Source organism: Pygocentrus nattereri, chromosome 13 (assembly GCF_015220715.1).
Source record: "Pygocentrus nattereri isolate fPygNat1 chromosome 13, fPygNat1.pri, whole genome shotgun sequence".
NCBI lineage: Eukaryota > Metazoa > Chordata > Actinopteri > Characiformes > Serrasalmidae > Pygocentrus > Pygocentrus nattereri.
Genome location: NC_051223.1, coordinates 41,376,816 through 41,390,036, shown reverse-complemented (window position 1 = coordinate 41,390,036; position 13,221 = coordinate 41,376,816). Strand labels below are relative to the sequence as shown.

At 44.6% G+C, this 13,221-nt stretch overlaps 1 protein-coding gene across 3 annotated transcripts in view; it reads right to left on the bottom strand.

Moving 5' to 3' along the window:
* The window catches only part of fam53b (family with sequence similarity 53 member B), a 44,117-nt gene extending 36,171 nt beyond the window's left edge, over positions 1 to 7,946 (bottom strand). For 2 of the 3 annotated variants that reach the window (XR_005131342.1, XM_037544333.1), the window contains exon 1: positions 7,778 to 7,946. The gene's annotated coding sequence lies outside the window, so the exon portion shown is untranslated. Of the gene's footprint in view, positions 1 to 7,684; positions 7,704 to 7,777 lie in introns of those variants that run through there. The other variant, XM_037544334.1, reaches the window with a different exon arrangement.
* Between the last annotated feature and the right edge of the window lie 5,275 nt (positions 7,947 to 13,221).

The window sequence follows — 13,221 nt, the reverse complement described above, 5'->3', positions numbered from 1 at the left end:
GCATCCAAGGCCAAAATATTTCCTTAACACTGCCGCAGAACCATGTCTCAGACATCAAGCAGCTGAATAAACTATATAAATACATAAATATTACACTTTATATGATCTAAACGTACTAACTCTCCGTGAGGGAGTTTTACAGGACGTCCGGTTCCCATCACCACCACTGTGCACAGCTCTGAATGACTTCGGCAGCACATAAACCACATCATTTAGCAGAAATGTTAAAAGACTGGTGGAGTTCCCCTTCACGCACTCAGTTCCACACTGAGGAGACGCTCTGTACATTTGTGAACACACCCCTAAGCGACACTTCCACTTCTCTCATGTTTGCTTCTGAGAGCGACGTCAGCGCTGGGCTCCTGAACGTGCAGAGGGAAAAGCAGAAGTGGCTCCTCTCGTGGCCGTGGATCATTAACCTCACAGCAAATGAGGCAATAAAACCATCTTTGTGGACCATGTGACCGAATATAGGAACCTCCATTGTAGGTGGGACGGCAGAACAACCCAGATTAAGTGACCCAGTTAATGCCAAAACAACCACTATAAAACAATGCAGCCATGTGCAGAAGCACGAGGCCTCCGAAAGCATCCAAAGTACAAAGGCCTTTACAGTAGATCAGAAACTTAATGGGACCAGACTCAACCATGTGTGAACGTCTGATAACTTACTCTGTCTGGGCCGCGTTTAATCTGTACAATACAGAATGTGTGTGCGGTGGGGGGAGGGGGCTTACCCGGGGGCACACAACGAGGAATACCGAGCTCTCGGCTCTGAGCAACACTGCTGGCCAGCGTTCCAGTTCCTGGCTACTTATTAGATCTCAAAGAAGCCAGCTCCTCAGACTCCAGTAAACACCATCCTTAGACCAGGATAGAGGCTGATCCTGGATCAATGCTCCCATTATTGAGCATCATAAATCAATAAGCACCCTGGCTTTTAGTCTAATACTAAAAATGAACCCCCAACATGTTCTTGAGGTCCAGGTTTTAGAAGAGATTCAATCCAGAGGAAAAGCTCCTCGGCCTCAACCTTACAGGGGAACTCCACTGACTGTTCTAAATCTCTGGCTGATCAAATCAATAAGATGTAAACAGATGTTAATGTTATTCAAAGTGGAACTGCTGATTACGAAGCAAACGACCGAAGGGCTCAATTTTTAGTTAAAAGTTGGGACACAAGCTGGCAACGGATGCCTTGCCCGATAGTTTTGAGAAGAACCGATAAAACAAAATGTCATGGCCATTCGTGGAGGAGTGTGAAGTGAGGATAAAAAAAGGTCCTCAAAGAAAACGGATTATTTCCAGATTCATCACCATTTTACAACTTTTCCAGATGGGCAGGTTCCTTCGTGCTTTGAGATGGTAAATAAACATCTGTATGTTTACATTTACAACAGCGCTGTGAACACTCCGACCCCTGGTTCCCATCAACGCCACTGTAAAGAAATCAGTTAAGAGCCAGGCAGGTTTCCCAACAGCCACCTGCTTCACCTCAAACCACCCGGAACGACTGTGCATCTCCATGAACGAATGAAGCAGGAATGTTGAACATTTGGTGGAACATCCCTCTGCTTGACACCTAATGGCTTTCCTGATATTGAAAACGAATGCAATACAGGGGGCGTCAAGGAGCCCCAACCACTGAGAAGCGAACGCAAAACAATAATAGATCAGTTCGTCGACTCCAGCAAACGGTCATTAGAACCTGTTCCTAGATCAGTTCCCTCAACGGGACCGCTGACCGTTCACTGCACAGGGTGGTCCAAGTTTGAGTATCAAACCTGAAATTCAAACCTGAGACGGTTTCAAAAACATGCAGTGATTAAAACAGCTTCCCCGTCCAGAGGGAGATGTTTCAGAGCTGGACGCCGCGGCTGGATGAATCACGGCCTCAGACGGAGACGGAGACGCTCCTTCAAACAATACGGCAAAAGAGCTGAGCTAAATATCCGTGGAGAGGTCATCTGGTCTCATCGTGTCAGCAGGGGAAACGTTATTAGCTTGTATTCCAAATAAACAGCAGTTCTGAGATGCCAAACCTGTTACGCGCACTCTGAAGAAATTAGGCCTATTACCCAGTTACGCCCAACTACCCACCACAAACATTCCCCACGAGCCTCTGACCAGAAAGCCCTGCGGACAGGAAGAGTCCGGCAAGCACGGCCGTGTGGAGGGACTCGCTCGAACAGGGCGATCGGTGGTTTGGCCTGGGGGGAAAAAAGGATGAACTCTAATGCCACGACCGCGACCGCGTCACGCGACGGCGCCAACAAAAACGAGCTGATACCGTACAGCAGGGGTCGCGACCCAGACGGTCAGAGGAGCCAGTCTGCCCTTTCAACAAAAATCAAACCACAACGCTTTATGTTCATTTTACCATCTTGGCTGGAAATGAGTCTCAGTTGTACCACTGATAAAAATATAATCCAAGAGAAAAACTCAGACTGACTCTGCTCTGCTCTCAGCTTCAGCTACAGCCGCTTTTCTCACATCTCCAGCAGGAAACTTCTCCACTAAAGCAGATCAGGTTCTTGTCGATCCTCATTCAACAGCTTCTTGTTTGAATTTCCCGTTCCACCTTAAATGGTGTCATTTAAGGTGGCGAATGAGAAGCGACAGCCTCGTGACTTTAGTGTTTGAGTTTCTCTCTGCAGATTAAACGTATCAGGAAACCAGCTGGAGTGACTATAAACACTAATCAGTCCATTCGTCTCCAAATTATCGATGTCCGTCTTAAATCTCTCTCTTTGCCGTTTCGTAGCTACTAGCTGGACGAGACTGTCGTCTGTGTTGCTATGGTGACCAGCCGTCTGCGCTGATCTTCAGGGTTAAAGGGTGAATCAGCAGTTCTACATTAACTCCAGCGTTTAAGACCATTTACTGTTAAACTGTGTTGAAGGATCAGCAGAGCTTTATTTTACTGTAGAGGAGGATTATTTTATTATTACCTGTTGATCTGATTCAGCTGTGGAGCTGTGCTACACGGTCAGAAATAAAGGTACATTCTTTGTTCATCAAGGTACAAACAGTGTAGATGGTCCCTCAGAGGTTCTACAGTGGTTCTAAGGTCTGATTGTGGAGCTTAAATCAGGTTCTCCAGGTGAAAAGTTGGTATTTGTTCCTTTTCATAACCGAATGTTTTAAAACAGAGCAGTAGAGTAAAAGCCTGGAGGCGAGGCGAGGCGGGGTGTGTGGAGTCAGTCCAGCTTAGAACAGATCATTTCAGTGGATTATGGTTCAGTTATGCTCCCTGACTGAAGGCGCTGAGATGGAGCCTTGAGGGTTCCACCCCAGTGATGAGAGGGGAACTGCCCCAGAGACAGTCTAGAACCTTTATTTCTGAGAGTGCAATTTTGAGCCAAGTCTTTCTGGCCTGAACAGCTGAAGCTTTCGGTGCCATCGTGTCCAGTTAAAGGTCTGTCTTCTGGAAGCAAAGAGCAACTCCCTGGCCGGTTTGGCAGAATATGACGATGAGGAACACAGACTGGAACAGAACTCTTCCACAGTGATTTCAATATGAGGTAACTTTAGAGCAGCTGTCCTTCATAAAGCCACAACAGGAACCATGTAGTTGAGGCCTACGTGGAACCTGCCCACAGTTTTGCACAACATCCTTCACCAAAAGCGATGACTTGACACTGCATCAAGAAAAAGGCTGAACATTTGAATAATATCAGCAGCTTTCTCCTATTATTAATGACACGACCGCCGCCGGTTTCAGGGCATTTTAACATACGACGACCACTTTTCTCACAGCGTCCGACACTAGAGCGGGTCTGAGGAACAACGCAGGGCTGAGAGATGAATCGTTTTATGTGAAACTCGTTATTTGAAATATAACATGCGTAACACAATATAATGATAGATCGCTGTTGTCTGAACAAAACCTCGTATCTCCAGTTTTGTCGTTTTTCAGTTTTTGACGTAATCTGAAAAGGCCTGTTGCTCTTTACCCTGTCCGTAGATCTCAAGATGAATGGACTTAAAGAAACGACCCAAAACGGCTTGGAAAGACGTCTGGTTCCATTGACTTACATTAAAAGTAAAGTAGGTTTTTCCTTCTCCTGTAAAGTTACTATTTTGAAGATACAGCGACTAATATAATATAATATAAGAACAATGTGTCACGCTCTACCACCATAAAGCTCAGGGCATCAACACACACATCGCTACGGACGTGACGGAGAAGTTACACAAACAAAGAGAACATCGTTCTTCGAAGGTACTTTAGTAAAGATAATGTCTCTGTTCACTCAAAAAAACCCTTTGCATGCCTAAAGTGTTCACTGCATCATGAAAGCGTTCTTCAGATTGATGGAGAACGTGCTGTAGATGGTTCTATATAGCACCCAAAGGTTTTTACACTGTGCTGCGTGGACTCCTTGGCAGAAAGGTTCTAAATAGAACCGTCTATAGCACATTTAGGCACATTTTTATTCAACCTGAAGAACCCTTTCATGATGCAAAGTGCTCCTGAACCACTCAAGCACCATTTTTAAGAGTGTAACACTCACTGTCTTTTGGTTCTTTAGAGAAGAAAATGGTTCTATGTAGAACCATGAACACTTTGCATCATGAAAGGGTTGTTTGCATAGCGAAAGGGTTCTTCAGATTAATGAAAAACGTTCCCTCAAAGCTCCAACAGTGGTTCTAAGGTCTGATCGTGAAGCTTAAATCAGTTTTTCCAGGTGAGAAGTTCGTATTTGTACCTTTTCATAACCGAATGTTTTATGTTCCCTGACTAAAGGTCCTGAGATGGAGCCTTGAGGGTTCCACCCCAGTGATGAGAGGGGAACTGACCCAGAGACAGTCTAGGACCCTTTACGTTGAGATAATGAGTTAAATATCTTATGATCTCTGGAAAACAAAAGTTGAGATTATGAGTTATTTATTTTGTAATTGCAAGATAAATTTGCAATTTTTCGATCATGAGTTAATTATCAATGCAAAGCGTGGAATGCAGTGGAGTAAAGCGCCGCCACTGGACTCTAGAGCAGTGGAGACGAGTTCTCTGGAGTGACCAATCACGCTTCTCCATCTGGGAATCTGATGGACGAGTCTGGGTTTGGCGGTTGCCAGGAGACGGTGCTTGTCTGACTGCATTGTGAGTGTAAAGTTTGGTGGAGGGGGGATCATGGTGTGGGGTTGTTTTTCAGGAGTTGGGCTCGGACCCTTAGTTCCAGTGAAAGGAGCTCTTAAAGCTTCAGCACCAAGAGATTTTGGACAATTTCACACTCCCAACTTTGTGGGAACAGTTTGGGGACGGCCCCTTCCTGTTCCAACATGACTGAGCACCAGTGCACAAAGCAGGTCCATAAAGACGTGGATGAGCCAGTTTGGTGTGGAAGAACTTGACTGGCCTGCACAGAGTCCTGACCTCAACCCCATAGAACACCTTTGGGATGAATTAGAGCGGAGACTGTGAGCCAGGCCTTCTCGTCCAACATCAGTGTCTGACCTCACAAATGTGCTTCTGGAAGAACGGTCAGAAATTCCCATAAACACTCCTAACCCTTGTGGAAAGCCTTCCCAGAAGAGCTGAAGCTGTTATAGCTGCAAAGGGTGGGCCGACATCATATTACACCCTATGGATTAAGAGTGGGACGTCACTCAAGTTCATATGCGTGTGAAGCCAGATGACCGATTTTTTTTGGCCATATGGTGCATGTGCTGCTTTGTGACTGAATTTGGATCACAAGGATTAAATCAGGATATTCTATGGAAAATAATCCCTCGTCCACATTTACATCATCGTCCACACTACGGCTGAACGCTCTGGGCAAAAAAATCTAATTGTGCTTTTTTATACTGACATAAAAACGATGAATCCCTCAGCCCAAGCCCTGACTGATCCATCACCCTAATTTGGAATTTATTGCAAATCGACACAGAAACCCGTTTTGTTTGATATGCTGACACTATACCATTTAGACTGAAACTGGATCTGAAACCAGAAAATTGTATCGGCGATGTGAAAACCGGTGTATCGGTACAGCTCATATACTATCCTATGACACCCCTATGGGCTGTTCATGTGGTAATAACCCAGTTATTTACACCAACACGATCATAAACAAAGATAATTCGGTCTTTTTGGCCACCATGCGGCTTCTATCATCTCCAGAACCATCTGAAGGAATGCCTGGTCAGCAAAACAGGCGATAAACTCACAAAGTGGCCACAATTATCACACAATCCACGACGGAACGGCACAAAACCACTCACACTCTTTACCGTGCAGTCAAACCCGAAACTGGATTTAACCACCAATCATAACTGGCGTCGGTTCACGGTTCCTGGCCAAACGTGAGTGGAAGTGAGGCGAAGAGCTGTAGCTCTGAATATCTGAAGATACTGAAAGCTTCCATGGCCTGCAGGACACGTTCCTACGATCTTAGAACATCTTCACTCCTTGCTGGTGTAAACAGCCACTAATCCGCTTAAGCTGATATTAAAAACCCCTTAAAACTCCCGTCTGCAGCCCAGCGTTGCTCCTCACCGACACCAGCTCAGCCAACAGAAGAACCTATGGAAGCATGAAAGCCACTGAAGCTGGAAAACAAGCCATCCCAGCCAGTAACATGAAGTCAGATGGGCTGAAACGCAGCTGCAAGGGAAGGGGGCCTCCACCAACTTTCTAAAAATTTATGCATAATCGAATCATTGCGCTTTAAAGTCTTTCAGGGCGGCTTGGCGTGGAATGGTTCGGATGTCTCTACGGTGGTGGTGATGGGAACCAGGCGTCGCCATGACTACAACACAGATACAGACATTTTATCTGCTATCCAAAATTTATAGTGAACCTGCTGCGCCTTCCGTCGATGATCAAGCAGTAGTGGAAAGTTCTGGGGACTACTTTGCCTCACAACGCCCTGCATGGACCTCACCACCACAACAGACTTCAAAACACACTTTATAGGCCAAAACTCTCAGGCAGTGAATTCATGTAAACCAGGGACTTTCTGTGAGGAGCTTTTAGAGGGGGACGTCTGGTTCCCATCACCACCACTGTGAGCAGCTCTGACTCTGTTTCTCTAGAACAGGGAGTTTCACCCCAAACCGCTCTGATTACACTTTAACCGTTTAATTAGGCAGAATTTCCGAAAAGTCGGTGGGGTTCCCCTGCAACTTTCCAAGCTCCTCATGTTCTGGCTGCTAACAAAGTCAGCTTAGCAGTCGATTAAAAGTGTTAAGGAGGCGCTTAACAGCGAGGCTGGGCGCAGAGGGCGAGCTGCTGAGCAAGTGGAGGAGTTTGTGGGTCGTTAGCGACTGTAAACACAGGTGGTTCATAGTAAAAACAAGCCTGGGCAAACAATAGCTAACCTCGCTAGCTGGACGGCTTGGAGGCTTCTCGTCCACCAGGGGGGTGGCGGGTGGGGGGGGGGCACTTAACATCGCCGTTTCCTTAGCCTGTTGCTACTGCTAGATGAAGTTAGAAAGCCAGAAAAGCAGTGGTGAAGCCATCAGAGCAGAAAGGGAAAACATCTGGCCTCTTCAACGCCAGCCTTTAATCCAACTCGCCGGTCCACCTTAAATGGCGCACCAGTTGCATTGAAACTGCTGCGCGTACGTTGTAGCGGTTACATGGGAACTGCTGCACCATTTAAGGTGGAACGGGAAATTCGGAAAAAAAACAGGCAAAGTTGAAGCAAAACAGGGCAAAGTTTGAACACGAACCCACCCGCACAGGAGCCGAGAGAGACGCAGACGCTACTCACGATCAGCGAGGAGACAGAACAGGTAAATAAAGTTCAACAAGAGCGGAAAAACTAACTTTTCTCTCAGGTCCTTCACAAAAGTAGGAGCTCAGTTTTGATGCTGCATGTCTCCCCGCCCCGTGTGTTCTGCTGCAGGGCTGCACGGGGTCTGTGTCGGTGTATTTCTCCTTATTTCTCCTGGTTTCTCCCACTGGCTCCCACTGGCTCCCCTCTCCTGCCAGCAGCGCTGAGTGACTGAACACTAAACACTCCACGCACATTGCGCACTACACGCCGGGCCAAACCATTTCACCGCACCGCAGGGGGGGCGCGGGTCAGTCAAAGCAGCTCATGAGCGCGAATATGTACCAAACTTCAACAATTTAAGTGTCTATAAAGTACTAAATCGCGAAAAGCGGTATAAGTAAGCAGACTAATGGTTCATTTAGCTGCGTCATCTTCACTCACAACTCGCCCAAAACTCGTCCGCGCCCCTCTTTCCGAGTGGTTGGCACACTTATCGAACCTATTTGTGGGCTACGGAGCTCATTGACCACATTTATTGCTAGTACATTTTCTTACTCATTTGGTTGTTTTTTGGTCTATTTTAGGCAGAAATGACCCTTAAAAGCCACCACGCTCTCTTATTTTTGAAGACCCTTTATTTACGAGCACTTTATAATAACCTTGATCATGAATATGGCCAAAATCGATCAAAATAAGATTAAATTTGCCATAAAAATACCATCACATATGACCGTTCTGCACCCAGATCTTTGTATCGACCATCAGTGAGTTTATGGATCATTCAGATATATTACAATTATATATATATATATATATATATAGTAGCTTTTGAGGCATTAACCTCTTCATAGATCTGATTCCAATCACCACCGCTTTGAATGATACGGAGCCCTGCTGGTGAAATCCCATATAAATGGAAATAATGCATGGCCATGACTTATTAATGCATGGAAACAAGATCCTAATGCACTGTAATGACTTAGTAAGGCATGGGAACAAGATAATTAAGTCGTGGCCACAGCTTAGTAAGACGTGGAAAGGTTATCATGCCTTATTAAGCCACACTTTATTTTTTTATTGGTGACACAGGATGTGCATCTTAACGACTTAATCATACAGACATTTTTAAAAATTGGTGGAATTTCCCTTTAATTTTAAAGAATAATGACAGGATGGAAAAAAAAAAAACTTCATATAAAAGGAAATAAAGACGTTTTTGGCACATAAGACAACACAAATGGCATAAGCAGGCATTGGTGAACGAAATAAAGCGTGGATAAATGTGGGGTATGGGCCCTTTGAAGGGTGCGGTTATGGATGAAACTCAGTTTAGATGTAAACATGAGCCGAATCAACAGGGTTCAATGTGAAACACTGAAGAAACAAGCGCAGGCACAGACTTCTCGAAGCTTGTGGATGGCGTATGTGTTGTTTTGTGAAATGCTGCATTGCTATGGCCTCTGGCTCCGACCCAACCCTGATGTCTCCACACATTTTCCAATTAATTCAACGATTCACTGCATTGTTTTCCTTTCATTTTAGCTTCACTTGGCTGAAAGTGGACCAGTAAGAGCTTAACATGCCCTAACAAAACTAAAGTGGTCAGGTGTTCATGATTAGAACCCCACGGATTAAAAAGTGTGTGTGTTGTGCTGGTATGAGTGGATCAGACACAGCAGTCCAGCTGGAGTTGTTAAACACTGTGTCCACTCACTGTCCACTCTATTAGACACTCCTACCTTGTCGGTCCACCTTGTCGATGTAAAGTCAGAGACGACAGCTCATCTGCTGCTGCGCAGTTTGTGTTGGTCATCCTCTAGTCCTTCATCAGTGGTCAGAGGATGCTGCCCACAGGATGCTGCCCACAGGACGCTGGCTGGATATTTTTGGTTGGTGGACTATTCTCAGTCCAGCAGTGACACTGAGGTGTTTAAAAACTCCAGCAGCACTGCTGAGTCTGATCCACTCAGACCAGCACAACACACACTAACACACCACCACCATGTCAGTGTCACTGCAGTGCTGAGAATGACCCACCACCCAAATAGTACCTGCTCTGTGAGGGTCCATGAGGGTCCTGACCACTGAAGAACAGGGTAACAGAGTATCAGAGAAACAGATGGACTACAGTCTGTAACTGTAGAACTACAGAGTGCAGCTATACGGTCAGTGGAGCTGATAAAGTGGACAGTAGAAACAATGAGGTGGTCAGAATGTTATGGCTGACCGGTGTATATGACTGTGTGGTGTTGAACTGGGCATCAAGGATAACGTGACCAGTTCCACATAATTGATTAATGATTAATATGGACTGGCTAAACTTACGGCTATTACTAATAAAGACTGCTTATTATAACAGCCTTACACAGTATTATAGCACCTCATTACAGTCCTATTGAACTGCTTTAAAGAGCCCGTATACTCTGTTCTTGAGAAGCTTATTTACTTGTTGACAGTGGTGGTGATGGGAACCAGACGTCCCCCTCTAAATGCTCCTCACAGAAAGTTCCTCCATGAAATAGTTATGAATTCAGGGCCTAATGACTGAGACGCTGTACTGTTTTTGATCAGTTCATAGCGGAGAGGTACATGCAAGGTGTTGTGAGGTAAAATAGTCCCCAAAGGAAACTTTACTATTTTACCATCATCAACATTACACACAAAAAATTAGAAGTAAATAATTTGTCAATATCTGAGCTGCAGACATTGCGACGCCTGGTTCCTATAATCACCATTCTAGAGTAAGTCTGTGAGTTTATGACGTCAGAGACGTCTCAACCGCTGAATTATGCAGAAATTTTGACAAGAAGTAATTCACTAATATGGTTTTAATTGCTGAGTCACCCGGTATCGCTCTGCTAAAGGCAGCGACCACATAGAGGCACGTGGCTGTCTCAGCTACCCAACCCACACTAGCCTTTCCACCTCGTGTGCACGTCAGGTATCATGTCAGCCATCGGTTTACGGTGCCTCAGGATGACACTGAGCTCCAGCTCACATTCAGTGAGGACAACAGAGCCTATTGGGAGGTGTAACAGCTCTGAGTCACCTGCTGCTGTCACACCTCTCAGGTTTTGTCTGACACAGAGACGAGTGCCACACTTGGGTAGATGGAGGCCTGTTTGCAGGCCAAGCAGCGTCACTACAACATGGTCACTACCTCAACTACGTCCTCCGACACGTCTGTTCAATAAGCCCACTTATCAGACCCCGTTTACACCTGGTCACTTCGTGCATCTTGAGTATGAGGATTATTTATTATATGAGGTCACATAAACAATCTAGAGCAACGGAACCCAAACCCAAAACAACAAATCTGATCAATCAAATCGCTTCAGGAGGTGGACTGAGACGCACTTGAGCCGCAATGTTATAGCCCCGTAAACACCGCCGTCTCTCCACGACACATTCAACAACCACAGCTCCTCCCAGTACAAGCAAACCCCACCCAGTGCAGCCTAAACTCTTCCCCTTACAACAGAAGCTCCTCCCAAAACAACCAAAACTCCTCCCAGTACAGCCCAAACTCATCCCAATACAACCTATACCTCTCCCAGTGCAACCAAACTCCACCCAGTGCAGCCTAAACTCTTCCCCTTACAACAGAAGCTCCTCCCAAAACAACCAAAACTCCTCCCAGTACAGCCCAAATTCATCCCAATACAACCTATACCCCTCCCAGTGCAACCAAACTCCACCCAGTACAGCTTAAACTCTTCCCCTTACAACAGAAGCTCCTCCCAATACAACCTAAACCCCTCCCAATACAACCAAACCCCCTCCCAGTACAATTGAAACCCCCTCCCAGTACAATTGAAACCCCACCCAGTACAATTGAAACCCCCTCCCAGTACAATTGAAACCCCACCCAGTACAATTGAAACCCGACCCAGTACAATTGAAGCCCCACCCAGTATAATCAAAACCCCTCCCAGTACAGCCGGAACTCCTCTCCATGCATGTGATCCGTGTCTGTGAGCAGGATCATCATGAAGAACACACATAGGTTTAAAGACGGCAGGCAAAACTTCTGAGGCAGCGGAAAAACAATAAAATTTCTCCGTTTGAACATTTGATCTGTTGTGTTTGTTCTATTTTCAGTGAAATACAGGGTTTGAATGATTTTCACATCATTGCATTTTGTTGTCTTTTACATTTTGCACAGAATCCCAACTTTTTTGGAAATGGGGCTGTACATTATTTACTCAAATAAAATTCTCAATCTAATTTCAAACGTGGATATCACAGGGGTGGTGAAGATCATCGCCGCCGTCTGCACTGCATTGATTACGCCATCGTCTATGATAGAAGACACGTTGTACAGGATACAGGATACAGTATTTGACATATAAAAACATATAAAAACACCTGCAGAGTAAAAAGGGAAATCAGAGGTGTCTCCATTGTTTCTGCGTGTCAGTAATCATGTGACCATCACAACTTCTGGAGAACCCCGCCTACTTTCACGGTTCTGTTGTGCAATGGGACATCGTACCGTCAAGGAGGCGAAGTGGAAGAACTTTATTACTGTTTTTAAATCAAATTTGGTACTATTTTATAATAATATTGCCCTTTGGTTATTAATTAGGCAATAAACACAGTAACAATAATTAATAAGCAGTTATAACTCATAAATGAAAAGCTGTTGCTTGCCAGATAGTGAACCCACATTCATCTATACTGTAAAACTTCAGATGTAGCTGGTTACGGTTCAGTGGGCACTAAATCTGGCAGCTACATCACATTTTCATTGTAGAACAGCTCACTGTTGATCTTTTTGTGTATGTGTTATAACTGCTTATTGATGATTTAAGAGGCAATTGAGACATGGACAGTAACAGTTAATAAACTCAGTCATAAATCTTTTATGAGGATAGACTCAGTGTAAATTGTAAAGAGGATGCCTAAAATTGGATTGACTTTAATGTTATTAAAGTATTTGTACTTGAGTCTTTTTGTCACTTAATACTTTTTATTTTTATTCATTAGATTAAAAAATCTACATTCTAATCACTGCATTTTCATACCAGATCTGTTACTCTACATTTTCATACCAGATCTGTTACTCTGCATTTTCAGGCCAGATTTGTTACTCTGCATTTTCATACCAGATCTGTTACTCTGCATTTTCATACCAGATCTGTTACTCTGCATTTTCATACCAGATCTGTTACTCTACATTTTCAAACCAGATTTGTTACTCTGCATTTTCATACCAGATCTGTTACTCTGCATTTTCATACCAGATCTGTTACTCTGCATTTTCAGGCCAGATTTGTTACTCTGCATTTTCATACCAGATTTGTTACTCTGCATTTTCAGACCAGATTTGTTACTCTGCATTTTCATACCAGATCTGTTACTCTGCATTTTCATACCAAATCTGTTACTCTGCATTTTCAGGCCAGATTTGTTACTCTACATTTTCATACCAGATTTGTTACTCTGCATTTTCATACCAGATTTGTTACTCTACATTTTCATACCAGATTTG